This window comes from Tamandua tetradactyla, chromosome 5, assembly GCF_023851605.1.
Source record: "Tamandua tetradactyla isolate mTamTet1 chromosome 5, mTamTet1.pri, whole genome shotgun sequence".
Taxonomy (NCBI): domain Eukaryota; kingdom Metazoa; phylum Chordata; class Mammalia; order Pilosa; family Myrmecophagidae; genus Tamandua; species Tamandua tetradactyla.
Window position 1 is genome coordinate 7,524,808 of NC_135331.1, and position 27,219 is coordinate 7,552,026.

Here is a 27,219-nt window from a genome sequence, read left to right on the forward strand (position 1 = left end):
CTGCAGGTCCTAGGGGCAGCTCCTCCCTGGCCGGTGGCTCTGGTGGCTGCCGGCTGTCCTAGGTGCTGCCTGGCTGGTGCCTGCTTCCCACTGAGCTCTCTGCCTCGGCCTTTGCGTGGCCTTCTCCTCTGTGCATCTCTCTCTTTGTCTTCTTCTCTTCTTATAAGGATGCTAGTCATTGGGTTTAAGACCCACCCTAATCCAGAATGATTTCATCTCAAGATCCTTGACTGGTTCCATTTGCAAAGTCTATTTCCAACAAAGGTCACATTCACAGATGCAGGGGGTTAGGACTTCTACATATCTTTGGGGGGGGGGCACAATTTAACCCCCATGCACCATCCTTGCAGTAGGATGTGTTAGCTGTAGTAGAGGCAAGGCTTTGAAGTCCGGAGTCCCGGCTTCAGATTCTGTTCCCCCACTTGCATGCTGGGCCATTGCTGTGTTCTACTGAGTTCACTCTCCTCACCTGCCACATGGTGGCTGATGAAGATAGTGGGGATAGAGGTACCCCCCCCCGTGCCCAGGGGCTCCTCGAGCAGGGGCTCCTCAAATTACTGTCCTTACTCAGCCACGTTTGGGGACTCCTGTCGCCACAGAATAATCAAGGCAATGGACTAAGAATTTCTGGATCCTGCCTGAGAAATAGGCTGTAGGAAAGATAGTAACTGCTATACTTTGTTGAGTATCCCTCTGGGCTTTACTCATCATATCATTTTATCTTCACAACAACCCCATGAACAGGTCCCATTACTGCTGCCATTTTACAGATGAGGAAACAGGCCCAGAGAGTTCCTCTGCTGGACAGTGGCAGAGTCAGGATTCGCACCCAGGACATTCTGCCCATGTGCCTGTGCTTGAGCCTATCCCATGTATGGCCACACCCTGGGCCCTGAGAGCCTAGCAGTCACTGTGCTCACCACCAATTGGCCATTCTCCCCTTCTTTCTTTCCACGGGAACCTTGGTTTTGTGAGGGTCTGTGCCTTCCCATATGACTCAGGAAAAGGGACATGTCCCCCACTCTGGGGAATTGGATTGATCTTCAGCCATCTCTTGGCAGAGATTTGTTAGGCCATGGGCATGGGACCAAGTTCTGCCTAATGAGACTGGAGAAGGCTGCAGTGGGCTTCAGAGAAAGGGTTCTTGTTCTTAAAAAGGCTCCTGTTTTATACACTGGATGTTGTGTCTGGATGTGTTAGCTGGAGCACTGACAGCTATTTTGTTACCAGAGGGGATTTGAAATTTGAGAACAGAGTTGAGGGCAGGAAACCAGAAAGAAGGGAAGAACCTGGAGGACCGTAAGTGGTGCTTAATTAAGCCAAATCTTGAACCATCCCTCTTCCTGATTCCTTGCTATGTGAAATATTAAGCGTTCTCATTGTTTAATTCAATTTAAGCTGGATTTCTGTTATTTGAAGCAGAAGGTGTCAGAACATGTACAATTGAGCAACTGTCACCTGTGTAGACAGGAATGTTTGTCTGTCTTGGTTGTCACTATTGCTCCAGTGCCTGAAACACTGCTGCACAGGATATGTGCCCAAGGAATATTTGTTAAATAAATTAATGAGCTGGAGTGGCTAGAGTGCACAAATGTAGGCTCAGAAATAAACAGAGGGAAAGTTGGAATCCCAAAATGGTGGCAACTGCAGATTTTGCAGTCTGGTAGGCTGGCTTCGAAGGCCAACCAGGGGACCTTAGACACATTCTCTCACCTTGCTATATGTGTGTGGCAGGTGTGGCAGGGAGAAGTATGACACACGCACCCAGAGCCGTCCATGTCTGAATCCCTAGAACCTGTGAAGATGGACCCTTCCATGTTAAAAGGGACTTTGCAGATGTGATGAAGTTAAGGAATTTGAGGTAGGGAGCTTGTCCTGGGCTCTCCAGGTGGGCCAAGATGATCACCAGGGTCTTTACAGGAGGGGGCTGGATCAGAGAGGAGATGCGAGGACAGAAGTGGAGGTCTGAGTGAGGCAGAGCCAGGGAATGCAGGTGGGCTCTAAAAGCTGGAATAGACCTGGGACAGATTCCCTGCCCCTGAGCCTCTGGGAGGAGCACAGCCCTGCCCACACCTTAACTTCAGCCCTGGGGATCTATTTCAAACTTCCCCCCTCCTGAGACTTAAGACGGTAAGTCTGTGTTGTTCTAAATTCCTGTTTGTGCTCATTTGTTATAGCAGCTCATATAAAAGGGGTAACAACTGTGCTGACCTCTGAGGATTCTCGTGGGGACTCAGGGATGTGGCAAGTTCAAGCATGAACCTGGCACTCTGTGAGATTCCAGTCCCAGCCCCAGCCCTAGCCCTGTCTCTGCCAGGAAGCCACATCTGATTCTTTCAACCTAGCCAACTTTTCCCATCCCAGTGTCCGTTAATCAAAAGAGTCGTGGTTGAGTGTATGGGGCCCAGGTACTGTGCGAAGGGCTTTACACCCAGAATCTCACTTAAATCTCAGGACCACTGCATGATGAAGGAGCTTATATTATACCCGTTTCACAGAGGAGGAGACTGAGGCATGGGAAGGTTAAGGAAGATAATGGGAGGAGGTTGAACTTTCCAGGCCTGACAGCCCTGCATTGGACACCCCTCGTTGGCTTTTCTCGGACCCCGATAGCCAGGTAGGACTTATATTGACCCCACAGTGTGGGCCTTTCTACACATTGCTCCGAAGGATTGGAGGGAAAACAAATCCACACTTTTCTTCCTCATCGCTGCCAAAGCAAATTGTTCTACATGTACAAATGGGCTCTACTCCCTTTCACGGCTCACACTTGTCTCCAGGCCAAGCCCCTGCAGGTCCCTCCTCTGTGCTGGGATGCTTGGGAGATGGGAGGGAGCCCTGCACCACTCTGGCATCCCTTCCCTCCTTCCTGCATATCTCTCCATATCCTGACATTTGTCATTACTCGTGGCTATGGCCTCCAAAGTGGTTTCCCACCTCCCACCTCATATGACCTAATTGGGAAATAGGGTCTTTGCAGGCGTCATCAAGCTAAGATGAGGTCATGCAGGGTTAGGGCAGGCCCTAGGTCCAATGATGTGGCCTTATAAGAGGAGGGAGATTTGGACACAGACACACACAAGGGAAAAGGCCGTGTGACGCCAGAGCCAGCGAGTGGAGTGACACAACTGTAGGCCAGGCAACACCAGGGATTATTGATAACCTCCAGAGCCAGGGAGAGACCCAGAGGAGCCCATCTTTCTTCTACTGGTCTCCAGATTTGGGAGAAAATATATTTCTGTTGTTTGAAGCCTCCCCATTTGTGATAGTTTATTGTGGCAGCTGTAGGAAATGAATATAGTAGGTGCTCAGCAAAAGTTTGCTGAGTTAAGAGATGGACTTTCAGTCCCAGCTCCACCACTTCCCCTTGCATCTCTGAGCCTCTTTAGCTTCTTCCCTTGCCTTTTGGACACCACCGGTAGTCACCATGAGATGTTGTGGATGAAAATTACAAACCAGGTTTTGCTGAGACAGTTCCATGCCTGGTCTCTCTCCTCTGAGCCTACTGGTCTGGCTAATCTTTTTGATTATTCAAGATTCTCTAAAGGTCTTTCCAGAATAATCTGCCTTTTTATAGAACTGTATAGGCTAGCTGTTGGGAAACACAACCCCAAAGTTTCAGGGGCTTAGTATAATAAAATTTATTTCTCACTAGGTATTAGGTTATTATTATTATCATCATTATTATTATTTTGCTGAGATAATGCTGCATAACAAACAATTCCAACATCTTCGTGGTTTGATAGTAAAAGCATTTATTTCTCCCTTGTGGGTTGACTGGCTCTGCTGGGCTTTATTCAAAGCCATGGGTTAGATTCCATGGCCTCCTCCTTCTAGAACCGGAGGCTTCCCGGGATAAACTGGTCTCGTGACAAAGGCAGAAGGGAAGAGGAGCCGTGGAACCCCGTGATGCTTCTTGAGTCCTTGTTACTAAGCTTGTGAGTGTTGTTTTCCTCCATAAGTCATGTGGCCAAGGTCTTAGTTGGCGTGTAGGGAGTGTGCTCTCCCTGTGAAAGCCAGAGCAAAGGGCCAGGAGGGAAGGAAGGTTCGGGAGCAAATAACACCACCTACTGCAGACACGTAAAGTACATAGTGCGTGTTCCTGATTGGTGGGCATCTTTTCCACCTGGTGATCCAGGAACCCTCCATCCCATATGTGGCTCTGATACTTTCAGCATGTGGCTTCCAAAGTCACCGGCTTGGAGAGGGAGTCTGGAAGTTTTTTTCTTTTTTTTTTTTTTTACATGGGCAGGCACCGGGAATCGAACCCAGGTCCTCGGGCATGGCAGGCAAGCACTCTTACCTGCTGAGCCACCGTGGCCCGCCCGAACCTGGAAGTTTTGTATGGAGATTCTGATGGGCCGGGCCTACAAGGGGCATCCCTCGTATCCACCTACGTTCCATTGGCCAGAACTTGGCCCCATGGCCACACCTGGCCGCAAGGGAGACTGGGAAGTGTGATCTTGTGGCTGGACCCCAGGGGAAGAGGAGCTGGACCAGTTCCTTCTATGCCATCTCCCCAGCATCCCTGGATGCTGGAGCCACCCAGTGAATGAAGTGAAATGAGATGAGAGACTTGGGCTGGGGAAAGCACCCTGTGAACCGGAAATCCTCAGATGGCACATGAAATGCCCTTCATAATGCTGCCACAGGACTTTAGAATCAAACAGACCTGTATTTGAACCCTGCCTGCTGCTTCCTGTCTGTGTGACCTTGGGTAGGTGCTCTCCCAGCCTTGGGTTCCTCCCTGTTAATTGGGGCTAGTACTTGGCCTTCCCTCTGTGGATTTGCTGTCGTCAACCCCCAGCTCAGGGCCTGGCACTGAGTGATGCCTCGGTAAGCAGGAGCCCTGCCTGTCCGAGATGAGGAGGTGGCTCACAGGGGCTCAGGGCCCTGGCCGGCCTCAGACACAGCCTCTTCACCCGTGTTACCTTGTTTGCTTACTTCTTCCACCGAAAGCTCTTGGAGGCAGCCAGGTGGGAAGGTGCAGTGCTCATTTCTACTAAAATGGAAACCAAGGCTCAGAGCCATGGAGTGACTGGCCTGAGGCCACACAGCTTTTATTTGCCGAGCTGGGGTTCAAATCATGCTGGTCTCAGTGTATTTGTGATCTGTGGCTACATAACATGTGCCCTAAAGCCTGGCAGCTTAACGCAACAACAAACATGTATTTCTCTCAGTTTCTGTAGGTTGGGAATTCAGGAGCGGCCTAGTGGGTGGTTCTGTCATGAAGTAGGGGCCAAGATGGTGGCCAGGACTTCTGCCTCCTCCACAGCGCTGACCAGGGCTGGGGTACCGCATCCAAGATGCCCCCCTCGCATGCTGGCAGGTCAGTGGTGGTCATGGGTGGGAGGCCTCTGCTCCCTGCCATGGGTGCCTCTCCACGGGACGCTAGAGGGAACTTGTGACTTGGCCACTGGCTTCCCCAAGAGCAGGTTGAGCCACAGAGCCCACAGTACCCAGCTCGGGGCCACCTCTGCCCTTCCCACAGCTCCGCATGGTGATGCAGAGCTGGAGGGTCTGCCACGCAGCAGGAAGGAGGCGGAGGTCACTGGGGCTATCTTGGAAGCTGGCTATCACATGGGAAAGCTGATATTTATTCACTCACTCACTAAATATTTCATTAGCACACTCCTCTGTGCCACGTGCCTTTCGAGGAGATACACCAGTGGAGAAGGTAGACGAGGCCCAGGGGCTCATGGAGTTTTTATACCTATTGAAAGAGACAGAAAATAAAGTACATAAATAAAAGATATGTTAGAAGATGATAAGTTCTATGGAGAAAATTAAGCAGGAGAGGAGGGTTGAGCACTTTGGGGAATGCGTCATGGTTTTTTGAAAGAGAGGTCAGATAACATTTTGTCAAAGACCTGCAGGAAGGAGGTGAGGGAACAAGCCATGGGCCATCTGTAGAAAAGCATTCCAAGCAGAGGAAATGGCCAGTGCAAAGGCCCTGACACAGGGCTATGGGTGTGTCGGGGAAAGAAGGAGGAAGGTCAGTGTGGCTGGAGCAGAGTAAGGAGGAGGACAATAGGGGGTGGGGCAGGGTTGCCCCTCTGGGCCCTCTCCCATTCCCCACTCTTATCTCTTTTGTTTTTCTTTCCCCTCATGTACTTCCACTCTTGTCCTCCAACATGGTCTGGAGAAGCTGCTTGTTCTTGGGGTGACAAGTACTATGGTAATGATGATTCATATCGACCAGACTCCAGTTAATGTTCTAACATACAAGGTGCCATTACAGGGCCAGTGGGGCCCTATTTTGGGATACAAGGACATCAGCCCCCCACCTCACATGGATGTTCATTCCATCGTTGGCATGGCTGCCTTGTCTGAATAGTGGAAATTACAGTGCAAACAGTGACACACCTGGATCTCATAGGCTGCTTCAGAGAAGGCTCCTGAGTCAGACCAAGCTGGGTTCAAATCTCAGATACTTCCCAGCTGTGTGATTTGGGGCTAGTGATTTACCTCTCTGAGCCTCAGTTTCCTCATCTGTATAGTGGGGATCGTAGAAGGTCATTGGAAGACTCTGTGAAACATAGCAAATAGCTTATACTGATAAAGCATTTGCCACTTGCCTGGCATTGCCTGCTCTGCACATGTTAATCCATTCAGTCTCCACAGAAACCCTGCCAGAGAGGATCTGTTAATGTTCCCCATTTTACAGATTAGGAAACGGAGGCTCAGAGAGTTTGAGTAACCATCATACCCAAAGTCACACAGCCAGGAAGTCTGGTGAGGGTGGGTGCACCTAACCACCGTGCTGCATGCCTCTCTAGATCAATAATTGTAAAATGCTCAGACCACATTCTTTCTTCTGAAAGAACCCTTGGTGTCTGTAGGGTATTCAGCTGCACTAGGTCATGGAATCTCCTCAACCACCCACTGAAGTTGGCCAGGCAGGGAGTCTACCCCCATTTTACAGATGAGAAAAACTGAGGCTCAGGGAGGTAAACTGATATGCCCATCCTCATTCTGGTCTTGGATCTTCTCTTTCAAACACATGGAGAGTTTTTTCTCCATCATATGGTCTTTGTACCTGCTGTTCCTTAGGCCTAGAATGCTATTTCCTCACCTCCTGGCTACTTCCTTTTCAACCTTTGGGTGTCATCTTAAATGTCACCTCCTTAGGAAGGACCTCCCAGATGGCCCAGTTTCAGGGCTGTCTTCCCTTCCCTCCAGTTCTGTGGTCTCTAGTTGCTTTCTTTCTGGCAGTCACCACCATTTGTAACTATGTTCTTCTCTCTTCTTTACTTCCTGGTTTGTGACTCCCTCAGTCTTGCAGGGAAGAGACTCTACTATGAATGGTTGAAGGGATTCAATACAGGATATTAAATGGCTGAAGTGCTTGACGCTGAGACGCTGCAGAACTGGGTTGTCAGGGAAGCTGCAGACCCTGCCTCATCAAGAAGCCACTTCGGAATGAGGCACTGCCCCCACAGACGGCAATTCCAGAACCTTCCCCATGGCTGCACTCTGCACAGCACTGTGGCTGCCTCAGGCCTTCTCTCCCCACTCCAGACTCAGTTCCAAATTCAAGCATTACAAATGAATGTCTGAAAACTAAATCCTTAGGAAACTTTAGCTGCAAGGGAGTCTCTAAACATGGTTATTGTCATCTGCTGCCCGGGGAAGGTAGACCAGGAGGAGGGAGGGATGGATGCTGGGGCAAGCCCAGCTGCAGAGTCCCCTATACCCATCTATCCAAAAACCTGGCCCCATGCCAGTGTGTTTGCTGCTGGGTTCTGGTCTTGTTCACAGTCAACACTCAGTACATGTTTGCCAGCGACTGAACGAGGTGGCAGGACTGGAAGTGGAGCCCCATCTGCCTGATTCAAAACTGCAGATTCTTTCTTTTTTAACTTGCTTCTCTCTTGCTGGGGCCCTCCTCCAGGGTCTCACCACCCCATAAAATTTCCACCTGCAGTGCTGGGTTTTAATCTTTCCTGGGGGTGTCCCAGAGGGCCAGAGCAGACCCTACCATATTGATAATCTGAGAAGCATCACTGGCTCAGTCCAGGCAGACCAAAGGAGGCCTGGGGTGACGTATTCCCAGGTTTAAGACCCCAGGCCTCACTGCCTTCAGGCAGCCTCTGGGTTCTGAGTTAGGCCTTGACCAGGCCCTAAGCTCTGGCCCCACATGCAGGGATGCCTGCGGGTGGGAATAGATGTGGTGAGGACACTTCCACCATTTGAGCCACCTGGGAAGACTGGGGCATCTGATGTTTTCCCAAGCCCACTGGAGGTCTGGCCACCAGGATCTAATTCCTGACCTTCTTAGGGAGGCTGAGAAATAGCAAGTGGGGTGTCAAGATGCCAGAAAAGAGATCTGGAATTTCTAGAAGGACTCCAGAAGCACAGGGATATCCAAATCCAGATGTTCAAGCTAGGAAGGAAGGGACGGAGGGGAGTAGAAAAGGAGGGAGGAGAGTGGAGAGGGAGCAAGGGAGGGAGGAAAGAAGGAAGGAAGGAAGGCAGAAAGGAGGGAAAGAAAGGAACTTTTAAATAGGTTAAAGACTATCTTTAAATAGTCCAGGCCATACAAAATATGGTCAAAACAAGTCTCCTTCTACCTCAGCCCCCACTTCCCAGTTCCCTGCCAGAGGATTAAAAACGCATGTGTGAAGGTTATGGGCTGTGAGACCCAACACACACCCAGGAGGATGGTCCTAGAAAAAGAGAAGCAAGTTCAAGTTGAAAGAATCTGCAGATTCGAATCAGACAGGTCTGGGATCAACTCCCACTTATCAAGTTCTCATGTCTCCTGTTACTTTTCTGACCTCAGCTCCCACCATACCCTTTTCCTCCCCACTGCTCGCTCCATCCATTCCTCTTACATTGGCCTTTTTGTTCCTGAATGTGCCAGGCATGTTCCCAACCCAGGGCCTTTGCACTGTGTCCTCTGATCGTTCCACTTTTGCCCCAGATATGTCTGCCAGGTTTTTGCTCAGTGTCACCTTCTCAGTGAGGTCTTCCTTTATCTCTTCACTTTTGTGAACTCTGCCTTTCCAGATTTATTTTCTTCAGCATACCTACCACCTTCTATTACAGCGTATAATACACTAATTTAGTTCTAATTATGCACCTCCCCCTTTAGAACGTCAACTCCATGAGTGCAGAGACTTTGCCTTGTTCACAGAACCTCTAACCCCCCACATCAAGCGAGATGTGTAGCACAAAGTAGGCATTCAGTAAACATTCAACCAAAGAATGAATATTGTTCCAGAAGTACCCATGCATAGACAAGCATGTCTATGCACATTTATTCCCATGCACCCACCCCTTTTTCTCACAAAAGGTACCACCTTGCACACCCAGTCCTGTACCTGCTTTTGCACTAAACAATGTATCTTGGAAATCTGCCCCCATCAGAAGACACAGTGTGCTCATTCTTGTTCAGAGCTGCCGACCATTCCATTGGAGGGCTGCCTAGGACCCACATAGCAAGCCCCACTGATGACCACTCTGGGGTCCTGGGTAAGTCTGTGAGACCATCGTCTTCCCTGGGTGTCTCCTCCTTGACTGTGCACGTCTTCGTAACCGTGCATTTCTCAGTGTCTGCCCCACTGGCCTTGTGAGCCGAGATTCAAGCAGATGCCCACAGGGCTGGAGAACACACCAGAAATTCAGCCCTGGAGAAAGCGAGTTGTTTATCTTCAGAGATAATCATGCCTATCTGAGAGGGACATGATCATGTTCCCAGCTGAAATGCAAATGCTGTCATAAGTGAGGTGCAGACACCAAAGAAGCAGGGGTGACGCTGCAGCTGCAGTTTTGTGCAGCACAAGAGGGAGGGGGATGGGGTCCCAGTGACCTCCTGGGTAAAGCTTTGGCAGGACTCAGGAGAGCGCCTTCCTTAGTGTGCTTCTTTCAAATGCCAGCTCCCCACTGGGCGTCTGTTCCTCAGGGCTGGCACTGCGTCACCTTCACTGCTGTCTCCCTCAGTGCCTGGCATACAGTAGGCATTTAATAAATATATATATATCGAATGAGCAAAGCTGTGACCCCCTTTTGAAATTAGGTCTGCTTGTACTTTTGAAAGAGGATCCCCTTCCACCAAGCAAGTTTATGAAGTCCCACCCTAGCCCTCCATTCGGGGCAGGAACCGGTGCTGGCTGAGGGGAGAACTCAGGACCTGATGTTCTGTGGGGGTCACAAACAGGCCGCCCCCTGCTGAATGTGGTGTTTGTTTTGGCTGCACTGGAATTTTAAACAAAGGCTGACTGTGAATGGCTGGGCCAGGCTTGGGGTGTGCTGCAGGCCTCGGCTGTGTGCCTTGTTCTCCTCCCCTCCAGCCTCCGGTTTGCTGTTCCTGCCTGGCCCTGCAGGCTTTTGAGTTTGCCAGGCCTGTTTCAAAGCGCATCAAAGCATGAACGATACATACAAGTTCTGGGCGCACATGCAAGGTCCACCCCGCGGATGTTCATGGGGCATCTTTTGGGTTGTCACTGACAGTGACCCAAGAGGCCCCAAGAATTAAGGATTTTCTTAAGTGTGTTCTGATTCACGGTATGGGGCTCTTAGGGCTCCTGCACCCTCCTTGCCCCCTTACATGAGTGTCTGACCCTCTCAATACCCTTAGTTCTCCAGGCCCTCCCAGGAAGCATTTTTCTGGGGCACCACCCCCAGAGCTGCTGGACCTTTGCTTGTGGTTGTCCCTCTGAGCTCAGGTAGTCCAAATGGGCATCTCCTGGGTGTCAGGCCTTGGGCTGGTACCTGGGGAGCTCCCCCTATCTACCTAGAGGTTGACACCAATGACAAAGACTTCACTCAAATGTACTCTGGGAGTAGGTTCTAGAAAGAAAGGGTACTGGCCTGCACTCTGACTTGTCTCTGTATTTCCAGGGCTGGGGACTGCCCACCAGCCAGCCACCTTTCCCCCTGTGTTACATTCATTCATTTATTCATGCTCAACCTTTTTCTTTTCTTTCTTTTTCTTTTTTTAATTTCTTTTCTCAACCCATTTTTATTGCATGCCTATTATATGCTGAGGATATAGCAGAGAGCTGGTGGGGTGGATGAGGTCTTTGCTTGCATGGAGCTGATTCTCTTGTGATGACAGACAATGAAAAGGTGGCAAATAATTTTGGATGGTGATCCATGGTGAAGAAAACAGATAGGGTGATTGGTTAGAGAATGCTGGGCGGGGGGGGGGGTGTTCTTCAGATAGGGGGTCAGTGAGGGCCTTTCTAAGGAGGTGACATTGAGCTACCACCTGGAGATAGAAGATTGGAGGAAGGGTGTCCTGGGCAGAGGATCAGCAAGTACAGAGGCCCTGTGGTCAATGATTTAAGAGGAAATGGCTGAATGACAGTGGGGACATAGCCTAAGGGTGGAATTTGGGCCAGTGAGGCCCGAGCCCCTTGGATGTGTCAACACTACTCCATGTGTCAACACTACCCCCACCCCAGTTTCAGTCTGACCTAAAGTCCTTGGGTGATGCCCCTAACTTAGGCTTAGTCTACCCACTTGTAAAATGGGTATATTGAAAGTCTTCCATTTGGGAAGCTCTCAGCTATCAATAATACTAACTCACAATCCCAGAGATTTGGGGTCTCCTCAGAGAGCTTGTTGGGGGTGGGGGGATGTGTTCTTTGATAGGATTTCTAAGCTGCCGTTCCAGTTAGTTCCGTGTGGATTCCAGTGGTTACTGCTCAGAACCCAGCAGCAAAGCAGGTACTTGTTGGGGTCTCTTGAGGACTGGAGGGTGGGCAGGGGCTCAGCTACCATCCCCCATTCAGAGTCTGGGTGCTGAGTGACTTCAGCTAGTTAGGTTCTTATTCTCTCTGGGCCCCAATTACCCCTTCTGGAATGTGGGGTGAGTACCAGGACTGAGGGTCACTGGAAAGAGTTAGTTAAATGGCCCCTGAAGGCCTGTGGTAAGGGCTTTGAACCCCACGGAGAGTAATGACTCCAGCTGACAACTGGGGGAAACAGGAGTGGGCAAAACCGAGGGCAAACCTCCTGGTCTCAGGGATCCCTTCTGTAACATGGTCAGGCCAGGGGCCTGAACAGTTTGTCTCTACTTGGCACCCAGACAGGGAGCAGCCTGCAGACCTTTGAGGTATTTCCAGGTGACCCCAGGGACATAAATCTGCTAGTTCCCCTACCTCACCCCTCCTAGGCCTGCAGCCTCAGCAACAGCCTGTGAGTTGCCCCTGGGGGCAAGAATCTGGGAGAAGGAACCCCTGAAGATACTGGGAACCCTCCTTCCCCAGCACCAAATCCCAGCTCTGCATCTCTTCATTGAAATGCAAATCCCAGGGAGAGTTCTCAGGTGATATGGGGGCATGGAGGGGCATTTGGGAGAACCCCCTTCCCTCCCTTGGGGGTGGGGCAGGCCTTCCTTAAGCAGGTCTGACTTTCTGCATACGGCTTCCCACAGTCTGACTGGGCAGAGCTGGACCTGCTGGGGCCAGAACACGAAGGGGGAGGCTCACTGACCTATGACCTCCTCCTGCTCCAAACTGCAAACTGCCTGCCCCCAAACCCCACTTCCCTTTTTCCAAGTTTCTGTCAGCTCCAGGCCTCCTCCCCTCCCCATCCCCTGCAACACAAACAGCCTCAGGATGACTGAAGAGGACAAATTGCTACAGGGGAGGTAGGCACCCCCTGCATCCTGGCAGGAGGCCACCGGGGCCCCTGGAAACCGCCTGGCAGCCGCCCCACCGCAGCCATTCCCCGCTCCCCCTGGGGGGTTCTCAGATGTTCGCAGATGGCAGAACTGAATCTGCTGAGACGTCGCTCCAAAAAAGGAAAGTTGAACTGAAAAAAAAAAAAAAAAAAGAAAAAAGTCTCAACATCTTAGGGGAAAGCAGAAGAGGAGAGGGGGAGACTCCAGGCCTGGGGTTCTCAGTGCCTTCTGGCATTTAAAAAAAGACCACCTCCCTACTCCTGTTTAGGAGGGCAAACCAGGAGGGGAGGAGGGTAAGTGAGGACATGATTGTTGTCAGGGAGTCCTTCGGAGCTATGTGTGCCTGCGTGTGCATGGCTGGGTGTGCAGTGTGTGTGCACGTGTGTGCTTGTCTGCGACCCTGGGTGCATGGCAAGACTCCAGACCAGAATATGTGCATGGCGTGTGTCCCACAAGTGTATGCATTTGTGTGCCAGAATGTCCCCAAATGGGTGTTCACATAACACAACACACATAACCGATACTGTGACATGGCACTGAACACGGTATTAGAATTCCCTGCCTTCATGACACCATGTGTGTCCCAGTGTTTATCTGTGTGTGATCTTATATTTAAGTCTATATATTTAAGGCTTATATATTGTCTTATATTTAAGGCTGTGCTCATGTCTGTGGGGGGTCCTGAGTTTCCAAGCATGCCCTTCTGGGCGAGATCAGTCACTGCGAGGCTGTGGCCTCGTGTGATCGTGTCCCCTGATGAGAGTTCTGCATCCTAGTGCGTGCGGAGCTGCACCGTGTCGTCCCTGAGTATCTGTATGCGTGTCTCTAAGGCCCTGTGTGTAGCCCTCCCCGTGCGCCCCCGTCGCCATCCACTGGCCACTCCTGAGTTATAATTTAATAGCTGAAACGCGATTCCAGTAAAGTATCTGGGGCTGGGGAGGAGGGCGTGCAGGCCCTCGGAGGAGGGGTTCAGGATGGGGAGGCGCCTTGCCCCTCCTTCCTCCTTTGGGAAGCTGCCAAAAAGAAACTCGGCGCCGCGCCCTAGTGTGTGTGTGTGTGTGTGTGTGTGTGTGTGTGTGTGCGCGCGCGCGCGTTTTGGGGAGTGGGGCGCGCAGGGGCCCGGGAGGTGGCGCGGGCCCTTTAAGGAGCCCGAGGGGGCCGGGCCGGGGCGCGTCGGTGCGGGCGGGGAGCGGGGAGCCGAGAGGCCAAGCCACCGCCTCCCCGGCTCCCGCCCCGCCCCCTCTCCCCCTCCCGCCGCAGCCGCTACAGCCGCCGGGGAGCGCGGAGCCGCGGGCAGGCCGGGCCGCAGCGAGCCCCGCGTCCGCCCGCGCCCCGCCCGAGTCGTGCGCCCGCGCCCTGAGCCCCGCCATGCGCGCCAAGTTGCAGGCCGGGGACCCCGGGCCTGCGCCCTAGGAGGCGGTGGCGGGAGGACTGCGCCCGGGCCGGAGGCCGGGCCTGCTGCGCGCCCCCAGCCCGCGCGGCGCCGCCACTTGCCTGAGCGCCCGGGCGGCCCGAGCGCGCTCCGAGCCCGGGCGCCGCCGCCGCGAGGTGAGTTGAGGCTGGGGGTCCCGGCGGGGTCCGGAGGGAGGCGCGGAGAGCGCTTCCGGGGGGTGGAAGGGGGGGTCGGGCCGCGCACGCGGCGGAGTTGGTGGGGCCCTTGCTCTCCCGAGTTGGCGCTACCGTGGGGTGGCCTGCTGCGGAGCTAGACGCCCTGTCTAAACTGCGGCCCGCGTGCGTGGAGGGCGCCGGGGAACTTAGGGGAACTCCAGGTCCCCAGCGAGGGGGCGGGAAGGAGGGAAGTGGCGTGGAGAGGGATGGGGGGGCACCCTGCAAGCACTCAGGGTGCCCCCACCGTGCGCCTCAGCCCTGAGGGTATGGCTGCCATGCGTCCTTCTCTGCCCCCACCCTCCAGAAAGCAGCCCCGCACTTGGGGGGCGACACTGCGCATTTTGCAGCGAGCAGCGCGTATTTGGGGGCGCCCCTGGAGATAGCACCCCAACCCCCTGACTCGATGCTGTGGAGGGGCTCGTAGGGGTTTCCTTTGCCAGCCCCGGGGGGGTTGACCGTGTCTCTTCTTGGGCAAGGGGCCAAGGGACGCTGGGCAAGGGTCCCCCGGGAACGGCGCCTCTTGTTCCCCCCTCCCCCGCGGGTCGGTGTTCCCGGTGTCTGGGCCTGCCTCCCGCGGCTGGTGACGCCTCATTGGGCCGCCTCTTGGTCCCTCCCCCAGGCTGTGCGGATACTTGGGATGCCACTAGTTTGGGAAGTTGGAATTCAGAGCTGATCCCACTTGGGCTGGACCAGCAGGCCCCAGGCCCTAGTGTTGTGGGGAACGCCCCCAGACACTTGCGGGGAGTGGGGGACCCGTGGGGGAGCGCCTTCCCCGCCCCGGGTGCTTGCAGGAGAGAGCCTGAGGGAAGGCGGGCTGCGAGGCAGGCGGGAGAGACACGCTGTACCTGTGAGCTGCTGTCGCCGGGGCCCAATTAGCGTGGGGCGCCCGGCGTTATTTTGACATTGTAGGTTTATTTTTTGGGAAGTAAGTGTCCTCCCGTCGCCTATCGCGCTCTTGGGCTCCCTGAGGGTCTGGTGCAGGCAGCGGGGGCGGATAGGCTCTGTCGGCTGAGCCTCCTCCCTTCCTCCCCCTCCTCCTTTCCCCCTGTTGGTGAGAACTGGTTTTATTTCGATTATTTTTTTTTCTCCCCTTTTGCAGATTTGGAGGAAGGATGTGTGAGGGAGGCAGGGGGAGAGGGGAGAGGATCGCGAAGGGCTGGAGTGGGGGCTTCTCCTGGGCATGTTGGGATGTGTTCTCAGTGGCCTTGACTTTGCCCTTTTAAACCAGATCTGGGTCCTTGGGGCTGGTTTGAGACTAGGGATGCTCAGGGCCCCTTGTGAGCAGCGAAGGCCCCCCAGGGCACTGCTGTGTGCTTTGTGGGTGGCCTTCTTGGGAGAAGGGCGGTGGGGGCAGCAATACAAGAAAGAAAGAATCCCTGAGAGGCCCCCTTCCTCGTGAGGGAGGATCCCCAGCCTCCCGGGAGCACAGACTGCAGCCTAAGTCCCCAGGTTCTAATCTTGCTTTGCCCTTTGCTGGTTGTGTGGTCCTGGACCTATGACCTAATCTCCCCAGGCCTTGGCTCCCTCACCTGCAGTGTGTGGCTGATAATGGGATGAACTTCCTAAGGGGTTTGTGGGAACTGAATGTCGTGGTCCTGGTATGGTACTCAGATGTGTTACTATTATTACTTTCTCGTTGCTGTTGTTTATGGGTTCTAAAACTTGGCTGTGAATCCACACGCCTGGAAACCTTACTGCCAGGAGGTTTGGGGGTGAGGAGAGGGTGCTTCTCATTTTGCCTGGGGCATGGGGGGATCTGGTGAATAGGGTCCTTTTCTTTTTGCCTGGGGCGTGGGGGGATCTGGTGAAGAGGGGGTCTGGGCCACCCCAGCATTCCCCTTTCCCCAGGAGGATGGAAAAGGGCAGGTGACTTCAGCCCCTTGAACAGATTTGAAGACCAAGACTCAGCTCGGAGGGCCTGGGAGGAGGAGCAGTGAGTAGGCAGCGGAGGCCACTGCCGTCTCTTCCCTGCACTGCCTGCCATGTCCCAGTTTGGAACTGGACTGCCATCCGCCCAGTGCCCAGGGAGTCTGTGGGCCCAGACGTGGGGGCGGGGCCGGCAAGCCCAGCCCTGGCCTCTTCCCACTGAGCTCTTGATGCTGGCTGGGGGATCGATGCTATTGATAAATCCATGTAAGTGGTAATGGGGCTGCCAGGCCCGCTGAAGGATGGAGGGGGCGGGAGACCCCTTGTGGGGCACCCTCCCCTCTCCACCAGGGCTTGCCTACAGAGATTGATTTGGCATAATCTGTTCTTTCCTCCCAATTAATAATCCTGAGACCACCTCTTGAAGACTTCAGAGAGCTCTGCAAACACGAATTTAGCTGCCTGAAAACCCAGAGCTGGGGAGGGCTTCAGGGTTCTCTGGGCTTTTCCGAGCTGGGACTGGCACCCCTTACACCCAACCGCTGCTGTTGAAAGGCGGCCCCAGAAGTCCTGGTCCCCAGCAGCTTGCCACTGGGGTGGGAGGCAGAGGCTGCCTGGCCCGGTTCCCCCCCCAACCCCTGCCCTCCCATGGCAGGTGGGGTGTTCCTTGTTCTGTGTTCCCACCCCCCCACCTGAGCCTGTGGGTGGAGGAGTTGGTGGTTGACTTTGAGATTGGTGGGGGATCGCACCTCCACCTAGACCTAACTGAAGAGGGGGCTGCTCGGGGCCTTGGCCGTGAGAACGATGCTTCTAGCAGGGGATCTGGGGCTCTTGCCCCTCCCTGCAGCTCTCTGAACCGAAAATCCCCGACATCAAATGCTGCCGCTGACAATAGGGGGTTGAGCACTTGTATTTGTGTGTGTTTTTTCCCTCCTCCTCTGTTTCCTTTTCATGTCTCAGAAGCCACACAGCAGCCTCCCCAGGTGACACCCTTGAGCTGTGGCTCCCTGCAAGGGGAACAGCTCATAGGAGCTGGTAAAAGTCCAGCTGGACGGACCCAGGGGAGGGGGCCGGGAGGGACCCAAGCCTGGACTACTGCCTGAGGAGGGCCAGATCAAGGGCATCTTCTTAGAAGGCCTTTGGCTCCAAGTTGAGTATGTGGGGTTCCCAGGGACTGATGCTTAGGAAGGGTCAGCTGGGCATCCTTTGGGGAAGCTTAGAGTTAGGGAACAGACTTTCCAGCCTGTCAAGTGACCTTTGGCCTAGGAACTGGGAGATACTATGTGTAAAGCAGTAATATCTGCAGCCAGTACTTACTAAGTCCTTACCAGGGCGGCACTGGACCCTTTTTGTATCCACTCATTTAATCTTCATGATCCCCCTAGGAAGTTGGGGCTGTTATCAACTCATTTTATAGATGGTGAAATTAAAACACAGAGAGGTTAAGCAATTTATCCAAGGTCACACAGCTTGCCCCTGGGACTAAGAATGAAGACCGGGGATTATTCATGGTCATGACAGGGCAGCAAGAATTTGCCGCAGGCCTGCTTTGTAGAGATGCCTATTTGCAGAGGATACAAATAAGGGAATTAAGCCTCTTATTTGCACAGCACCTGCAAACCTTTGCAGGAGGCTGCACAGGGGGTAGGAGACCAAGGAACTTATTCTCCCTGGGGTTGGGAAGGGGGGAATAGGGAGCAGTGCCAGTAGCAGGCCTGGTATTTCTTTGAAGTCTCCCATTTTATCTTAAACATTCATGCAAATCTGGCATTCGCCTTGGTGACACGGCTGTGTTTATTTTGAAATGAAAACGTGGTTTTGAATTATTTAGCATAGCATATAATGGGGCTCCAGGAAGCTGCATCAGATGAGTTCTGTGGCCTGGTGTGCCCGGCATACTGGCACAGGGCCCTGCGGGTAATTTATACTTGGAGGCTCTTTAGAGCCTTAAGAACTCATGGGGTGGGTGACAGCTTTATTCCCATTTTACAGATGAGGGGCAAGGCTAGCCCAAGATCTCATCCTGATGGGACTTACGCTTAGGATCATCAAAACCACTGTTTTTGTTATTCCTATTTTAGAGCAGAACCTTCCAAGCCTGGGAACTTCCACCCCACCCCGTCACCCCCATCCTCACCCAGAGCTGAGCAGAGTCGGGCTTGGGCTCGCCCTTGGGGAAGGCTCTAATGGTTCACAGATACCTAAAGAGTTTTCCCCAACAAACAGCCCAGGACAGATCGGGAGTATTTCACCTGCGATCCTCAGGAGGATAGCTGATTTAGAATCGCGAGGTCTGAGTTCAAGTCCTGGCTCACTTTTATAAGCAGTGTGACCAGGGATGGAGAATCCTCGCCTGTAAAATGGGCGCAGTGCCCCCTACTGGGCAGGAAGGGGCAGGAAGCAGGAGTGTAAATGTCTTAAGCATTTTAACTCAGGACCAATTACTTTAACTTTCCTGGTCCTCAGTTTACTCATCCCTAAAATGGGGATGACTTTGATTCTGACTTTTGTCATAGGGAGGATTGAAAGGGTCGATATGTGGCATGGGAGCTCACGGTACCATGTTGGCTTGCCCTGTAGGAGAGTGAAGAGTTTCCTGTGGAAATTATACTGTGAACCCGTGTCCTTACCTACCGGGCAGGCTGGACTGCTCCCCTCTAAAGAGCTGACGGAAAGTGCCCTCACCCTAGCCCCCAGTCCGGGCCTGTAACCCTCCCCCAAAGTGGTGGGCTCCTTTCCTGTGCGACTGGTGAAGATGATTCGCAGGTGTGCTCAGCTCCCTACTGCTGCCCTTGAAAGCTGAGTATTTGCAGTGTGCCTTCATTCGCTCCCTGCCTGTCTGGCTCTTGGAGCATTTGGAGGTCTGGGTGGGCTGGAAGGTGAAGGAGGGCTAGGGGGAAGGCTAGGGGAGGTGTCCTGTGGGAATGGAGGGGCTACAGCATCCCCTCCACTTGTGACAAAGGCACTGTGGGCTCTTATGAAGTTGGACCTGGGTTCAAATCCTGGACCTGCCAGTTAATAACTGAACTTTGAGTTAAGTAACTGACCTTAGATTCCTCATTCTTAAAATGGAGAGGAAAATAATGCCTCTCTTAGAGGATGGGTCAGCACCGTCAACTAGAATTTTCTGTCATGTTAGAAATGGTCTTTGTCTGTGCTGTCCAAGTACCAGGGCCACCTGCCTCCATATGGCTACTAAGTACTTGAAGTGTGGCTAGTGCGACCAAGCAACTGAGTTGTACTTAATTTTAATTCATTTAGATTTAAATAGCCACATGTGGCTAGTGGTCCCGTAATTGGACAGCCCAGAGCCAGATGATAAAGTAAGGTCCTATGGATTGGAGCAGGGGCTGAGTTCTTAGTATCTGCTTTCCCCCCCTTTCAGGTGCTTTTTCTTTGCATGGTGTCAGTACAGTTGCATCCTCTAGGAGGGTCATCTCCCTTCTGTGGTCCTGTTTCAGAGGCAGAGCCCCGAGTGTCTTCCCTAAGGCTCCTTCATCCTGTCTCTATGTCGTCTTGTCCACATTTTTAATGTTATGCGTGTCCCCCCTCCCCATCCATTGCTTTTCCCACTATCCTTTGGGGCAGCCCAGTCCACTAGAACTTTCCATGATGGTGGAAATGCTCTCTGCCTGCTTTGTCCAGTACCGTAGCCACCAGCCTCATGGGGCTGTTGAGCACTTAAAATGTGGCTAGTGTGGCCAAGCAGCTGAATTTTAAATTTAATCTAATTTTAATAAACTTTGTCATACGTGGCGAGTGGTCACTGTCCCTACTGGTCAGCACTGCTTTCGTGCCTTGCTTTCTCTGTTGACTCAGGTCCAAGATGCCTGTTGTCTGGCTGCTGGCTGTGTGTTCACATTCTTTTTGCTATAACACCCCCAGATCCCCCGCTCCCGACAGGGGAGCTCTTTGGCCAGCCTCCCCATTTCCTTCCCACCATTTCCTGAGCTCAGGACGCAGCTCCAGGTCTGTGTAAACGTGGGCAGTTCTCACTTCCTGGGGCCGAGCTTGGGTGGAAGACCTTGGCGTGTGGGCCGTGGACCCAGCCAGGCCCAGGGGACTCCTGGATTGGTAGAGACCATCCTTTCCGGCCTCTTGTTTGTTTCTGCATGTGCATATGTGCACGGAGTGTCTGCTTTCCATAACGGGCTCATCTCTCCGTATGTTTTTCTGATATGAATTAATTCATCGTGGACATCTTCCTGTGCAGGCACAGATAGATTAACTCTTTTTTGGGCTAATGTTGCTCTGTACTTTTCATTTGAGAAATATAGCAAAACGCAAAAAGAGTCGTGCCCTTGGAACTCTGCTACTACTTGCTTTGGACTGTTTTTTTTTTTAAGAGCTTATTTTTGTAAAAGAATATGATGGACCTGTTTAGAAAAAAAGAGTACAATAGAAAGGCATGGCCCCTTCTGATTCCTGATCCCTGCTTCCCAGTTATCATCTCAGCAAACCGTAGCCCATGAGGTAAATCTGGCCCATTGCCACACAAGCCGCGAATGGTTTTCACATTTTAGTGGTTGAAAAAAATCAGAAGGTCAGTTGTATTTTGTCACATGTGAAGTGATAGGAAGTTTACATTTTGGTGTCTACAAATAAGGTTTTATTGGCATGCAGCCACACCCGTTCTTTTACCTCTTGTCTCTGGCTGCTTTCCTACTGCAATGGCAGAGTTTAGTAAGTTGTAACAAAGGCCCATAGGTTGCCGAAGCCTAAATATTTACTATCTAACCCTTTACAGAAAACATTTGCCAACCCTTGATATTGAGCTGCCTTGTTTTTTTGACTTCACCGCAGCCTTCCAGGGTTTTCACTGTCGAGGAAATTGAAGAATGTGACTTTGAGGGTTTTCTGGCCTGGGTCATTGTTCTTGCTGAGTGATGTCCATGTTCAAGGTTATAATTTTGCTGTCGTGGTATGCAATAGGCAAGGTGTGAAGTTAAGGCAGCAGGCAATTGGGGTGATTTTCCCATGAGGTGATAATACCTTCTGTATGGTGCTATGTAGTTGCTGTAGCACTTCTGTTTGGTGCTACATAGTTTTCATAAGTTTTGGGAAGCAACTTATAACTCATCCTGTTTCCCACTTTGCTTTGGCTGCTAGGAAGCTCAGAGCCAAATTTGCAGTCCACTTTGGGCACTCACTAGTCTTTATTTTGCTTTTACTTACTTTGTCCTGATTTCAGATTAGTTTGTTCCTGAGTTTTCCCTTTGCCCTGACCTTGCGCTGTGATTTTTATCTTATCTGCATTCCTGAAAGCTGTCTCAGCTCTCGAAGGGAGGAGTGTAGAGCAGGAAAACACTTGGCAAGATGTTTTCATATTTGTTCTCCCTGCTCTGCCTATGTGTGGCTGGTGGGCTCAGCCCTGGGGAGTGAAAACAGGGTTTTGGGTTGCTGATCTTGGTTCAGATGTGGGAAGATGCCAGTGAGCCACCAGAATGGTAAAAGATGAACTCTCGGAAGATGCTTGTCTTTCTGGGGTCCCGTGGGGCCCTTCCAGAGTCACTTGGAAGTGAGATGGGCTCTGACGTGCTCACAGATCTGGGGTGGAATGTGGCTTGTCCATATCTGGGGAACGCTGGTGCCCAGGGGTCTCAGAATTGTTGTGGTGGCCATACCATGGGTGTTTCCCCCAACTGCAGGACCCCGGGGGCATCTCATTCCAGCCTCGGCTGGCTGCTGAGGCTTCCAGATGCCTCTGCTTTTATCTGCAGGCAGGGCCACCTGCCTCTGCTGGTATGTACTGTGTCTGGGAGCTGGGTGACTCCCTCAGGGTCAGTCTAACCTGCAGGAGGGGTGGCTAAGGCTCCCTGCCCCCATCTCCTTGGTTTGGTTTGTTTCCTAGGACCTGGGTTTGTGGTCTGGGGCTTGAGGGAGCCAGAGGTTCTGGGTGTGAGTCCTGGGTCTACTTCTTCTGGGCTGGGCAACCTTGGGTAAGTCATGGAGCCTCTGTCCAAAGCTCCTTTCAGTTTACCCACCAGTGAGAAGGTGCTGGGTGACAATGATGACCTCACAGTGAGTGGGGAAGGCAGAGGAACCGAGAGGCCATTGGAGGCAGGGGTCATTCCTGCAGCCTGTGGGCAAGGTCTCTCCCCCCATCCAGGGCTCCAGCCCACGGAACCTCCCGAGCTCAGGCCTGAGGCCCGGATGGTGGAGCCTCGTGGCCTCCCTGCTGCTGCTCATGGATGACAAGTCACTTACCTGAGCTGTGCCTTCGTTTCCCTCCTGCATCATGGGGGGTACTAGCACCCTCTTGTAGGCTTGTTCTGAGGACAAAATGCAGTAATGTTTGCTTGGCTCTGACAGTGGCCAGCATGCATTATTATAAATACATATTGGTGCTGGGTGAGCTCCCAGTACTGTGGTCTGGGTGGGTGGGGGGAGGGCCTGGAGGGGTGGTGGGTGCAGGCCTTTGGTTTTTCTCTGTGGTTGAGGGGGCCTCTCCAGGGAGATGGTCTAAGCAGCCAGCCCTGGGGGGAGAGGGACTTCGGCTGAACTCCAGCCCGTGGTGCCCGCTGCAAACCCTCAGGGAGTGGTGCGAGTGCTTGGTGGTGTCTTGGTGGCCATGGCAACCTGCCTGGCATTGCCGCCCTGCTCGTTAGGCTAACAAGGTATGCCTGCTGGGCAGAGGTGGGGCCGGGGCGCTCTCCAGGGCTTTGGGGGCCTCTCTCCCGGGCCACGGGGCCAGCCTTGTCTGAATCAGGAGTGCCTGCTGCCAGCGTGGGCCCTGGAGGGGGTGTCTGTGACTGAGATTTGTTCTCTGGAGCCCAGTGGGAGTCAGGGGCCACCTCCAAAGCCTGGGGACTTGGTCCAGGTCCATAGGGTCAAGGTTTTCATGTGAATTATGTGCGGAGTAGCCCCTGGGTAACGTCTGCCTGTTAAACCCGAGGGAGAACGTCAGCGGGGGGACATTGGGAGTCAACCCCTTTACCCATCCCCCTACCCCCCCAACCCACCAAATGCCATCGTCTACCTGCTTATATATATTTTAATCTGTTTTCATCTCTTGTGTCCACTGTCAGCAGGATTGCTTACTGGAACTATTGTAGTAGCCTCTTCACCGGTCACCCCGACCATTTGTTCCCCCCAGGAGGCAACCACAGGGACCCCTTTAAACCCAAGTCATTCCTGTCCCTCCTCTGCTAAGCACCCTCCCATCTCATGCAGCATAAAAGCCAAATCCTTGCCTTGGCCCTTGGGGCTCTGCATGCCGACCTCCCATTCCCTCTCTGACCTTCCCATGCCCATTCCCCCTCGCTCACTCTTTTCCAGCCACACTGCCCTCTTTACTGTTTCTTCCCAAATGCATCAGGTATGCTCCTGTCTTAGGGCCTTTGCACATGCCATTCCCTCTGCCTGGAGCCTTCTCCTGCCTCGTGTCTATGTAGCTCGCCTCATTTCTTTGTCATCTTTGTTTAACTGTCACTCTGTTGAAGACTCCTTCTCTGATCACCTTATTTAAAATGACTTTTAATGGTTTCCTAGCACATGTCACTGTCTAGTCAGCTATGGCTGTACCTCTTCATCTTGCTGTTATCTGCCACCCCTGCTGGAATGGATGGTCCCTGGGCAGGCGTGTTTGTCTCTGTTCCCCCCCGCACCCCAGGTTGTAGAACGGTGCTGCGCACACAGTAGATGCCCAGGATATGTGTCCTGTCTCCATTGTCCTTCTGTCTTCCCTGCACCTGATCCTTTGCCCTCACTAGTGGCCTCTCCTGCTCCCTGAGTACCGAACCTTCAGACATTTCTCTTCCCGTCCCTCCCCCAGGTAGCCATGACTGGCCCCTGCCGCCCAGAGCTTGGTTCCCAAGTTCTGGGGGATGCCACAGCAGGGCCTGAAGTGGCCAGGATTTGGGAGAATGACATCCTGGTGATGTCATCTCCCTGTGCTTCAGTTTCCCCCATCAGTGAAGTGGGGGCTAACCAGGGTTTTTATCTCGGTGGGGGTGGTGAGGGTTGAGCGAGTGTGTGAAGGTGCTTAGCGCCTGGGGTCTGGAGGTAGAAGAACTCATTTGGACAAACTCTTGCCACTGGTATTGTCCTCTGTGCCATGTGGATATTCTTTTGTCTTACTTTGGAGGAAGGTTTGGACAGCAGGGCCAGGTGACCCCAGGTGCCTGCGAGGGACTCGAAGCCTGTGTTCCCATCGGCGTGAACAATGCCTCTGGTGGGAATTGGTCCCTAACCAGCTCCCTGGGGCAGTCTGCTGGGAGAATCCCCAAGACCCTGAGTTTGGCAAGAGAGGACACCCAGTTAATTCAGAGAAAGCTGCACACCCCTTTCCCTTCCTTGAGCAACGTCCTCCTGTTGCTCTGTGCCTCAGTTTCTGGATCTGCTAAATGGCAGTGACCGTATTCAGGCTTGGTAGGGGAGTGGGGCAAATTAGGGTGCCCAGTGAGGGCTGTTGTGATGATAACTGGGTGTGGCTGGGCTGTGCCAACGCTTGTGACAGGTATGTCCTGTTTGTCATCACAGCTGCCCTGTGCCCAGGACACGACTGGGAGCTGAGGGCTTGGCTAGGGCCTCGGTAGTGCCCACCACTTACCTGGATCCCCCAAGCTTTGCGAAGTGTGCAAATGTCAGAGAGTTTAATCGGGAGAGCCAGTCCATCCACTGGTGTCCGGGGTGTGGGCGACTTTGGCCCCTTCTGACCCGTGGTGTCTGGTGTCTGGGTCAGGCAGGGCAGGGGTGGCCTGGAGGGCTCTACCCTGGCAGAGGTCACCCTGAGGGGGCACATGGGTGTTTGCTCGGCCACAGTTTTTCCTGTCTTGGCTTATGTAAGCCTCACAGTAACCCCATGTGGCCAGCCCTTTTATTTCCATCCTCTACCCTGCCCCCCTTTACAGATGAGGAAACTGAGTAACAGAGCAGTGACGTCCCTTGTCAGTGCACACAGTTCATGAGCTCTGACCTTGACTGTCAACGGCAGGGCCTGGCCAGCTCTGCTGAACACTGGCCTTTCCTGGCAGCTCCTTTTCCCTGGACTGTGGACCCTGAGGGGGTCTCTGAGGACAATCCTGAGGCTGCCATGTGATCAGCCTTGGATGTTGTGGCCCATATCTCTTCCTGGACCTGGCCTACCCCTATGCCCTCCAAGAGGTCACCCATACAGGCTCCCGACTACGGCAGGCTCGGCTGTGCAGGAGGCTGACCCAGTCTATCTTGGCTTTTCCCAGCTCTGCTATAAATAGCAGCTGCAGCAGTGGGCAGGAAGCAGCATCCTCACGGCACCTGGGCTCTGGCGTCTGCCCTGCTTGCCGCTGTGCCTTCCGGAACGGTGCTTCTCCCAGTGGGAGTGCTGAGGGGGATGTGTGCGTGTACACCCACAGGTTGCCCTGCAGATTTGCTGTGTAACCTTTGGGCTCTCGCTGTGCTCTCTTTTTCCCTGAAGGCCAAGCTGGTTGCTGGGTCCCTGAGCACCCCCTGGCATATGTCTGGCCGCCTCTGTGCCCCCGGTGTTGTAAAGAGCACCTCGTGGGTGTTGGATGGCCACAAAGGAGGCATGGAGGGTACCGGGGGCTGGTTGGCAATGAGAAGTGGGTGGATGGGGCCAAGAGGCGTTCCTGTCTGGATGTCAGTTGAGGGGTGTAGGAGGGAATGGGACCCAGCAGGGCTGCCTGGAAGGCTCTGGTGGGGGTGGGCTGTGTGTGTATGTGGGGAACTGTGGACATTTGAGATGCATCTGGACTGCTGGGTTGCTGTATGGTTTTTGCATGACCTCCCTGGGCCTTGGACTCCCCAGCTGTGACATACTAGTGATGCCACGTCCAGAGCCCCTGACAGGAGAGACACCAAAGGAAAGCATTTCATTGTACACTGTCCTCTGTAGTGTCATGATGCTAATAGTGTGAATGTCATTATACAGGTGAGGGGGTGGAGAGACCTGTTTGGGCCTACGTAGGCAAGTTGGGGCTCAGTTTGTCCCTGGCTGTACCTTTATGGGGGGCCTGAGTCAGGGCAGGCTGGGACGTGGGCTTCCACAGCTGTGGAGCAGGGAGAGGCACTCACCTGTGCTAGGAACGTCGTTTGTGACTGCTGCCAGGTGCACTGGTGGCCTCTCTCCTCCTTAGCCCCTTCTAACACCGTCCCTTTTCCTGCCGGACACTGACTATGTAGTGAGTGCCAGTGCTGCTTCGTACTGTTGACATTTTTCAGAGACTGGGTGCCAGGCTGTGGGTTGGTTATGTGCTGCGAAGCCTTCCAGGGCCAGGCTCCCTGATGACCCTTTGAGATGTTGCAGATGCTGTGGGTTTGGGGGTTGCCAGCAGCACTGCTGGCCCAGAACGTGGGGAACTGTAGGGTTCTTGTTGGAGTGTGGGATGTACATTAGGGCACTTTGGAGCTGGTCAGAAAAAAAGAAGTCACAGACAATATTGACTGATGAGTTACTTGTTGTGGACTTGGAGAGGGAAGCCTCTAGTGATGGGCTGCAGGCCTGATTCACGTGTTCATCAGAGATTAGATCGAGTAGCACTGGGGACATGTAGTCACTATACAGGTGATGGAGGTGGTTGCCTGCTCTTGCCACGTTGGAGTGGAGAGACTGAGTCACACAGACCCCGATAAACTGCTGCTGGGGCTCCCTTGAGTGTTTTAGAGCCCAGGATAGGCACAGTAATGGTCCCCAAAGAGGTCCCTGTCATAATTCCCCAAGGACCTGGGAATATGTTAGGTCTACGTGGCTGATGGATTTAAGGTTGGTGATCAGCTGACCTTGAGCTGGGGGGGTTATCCTGCATACCTGGGTGGGCCCCTGTGTCATAAAGGCATTAGAAGTCAGAGAGGTAGGCAGGAGCCGGAGAGAGATCTGAGCGTGCGCTGCTGCTACTTTGGAGATGGAGGAAGGGGCTGTAAGCCAAGGAGTGTGGGTGGGGGCCTGTAGAGCCTGGAAAAGGCAAAGACATGCCTTCTCCCCAGCACCCTCCAGAGGATTGCAGGCTTGTCCACATAAAGGATCCAGTGAGACCCGGATCAGACTTTGGTCCTCCAGAATGGTCAGGGAATAAATGTGTGTTGTTTTAAGCCTCGCGCTGATGGTGCTTTTTGTTGTAGCAATTGTGGGTGACTATAGAGACCTGGCATCTTCCCTGAGAATTAGCATCCCA

At 53.2% G+C, this 27,219-nt stretch overlaps 1 protein-coding gene across 16 annotated transcripts in view; it reads left to right on the forward strand.

Moving 5' to 3' along the window:
* NCOR2 (nuclear receptor corepressor 2) overlaps positions 1-27,219 on the forward strand; it is a 320,600-nt gene that overhangs the window by 89,920 nt on the left and 203,461 nt on the right. The window contains exon 1 of one of the 16 annotated variants that reach the window (XM_077159575.1): positions 14,137-14,182. The exons of 14 other annotated variants lie outside the window; for them this stretch is intronic. The gene's annotated coding sequence lies outside the window, so the exon portion shown is untranslated. Of the gene's footprint in view, positions 1-14,136; positions 14,183-14,403; positions 15,148-27,219 lie in introns of those variants that run through there. One more of the 16 variants, XM_077159577.1, reaches the window with a different exon arrangement.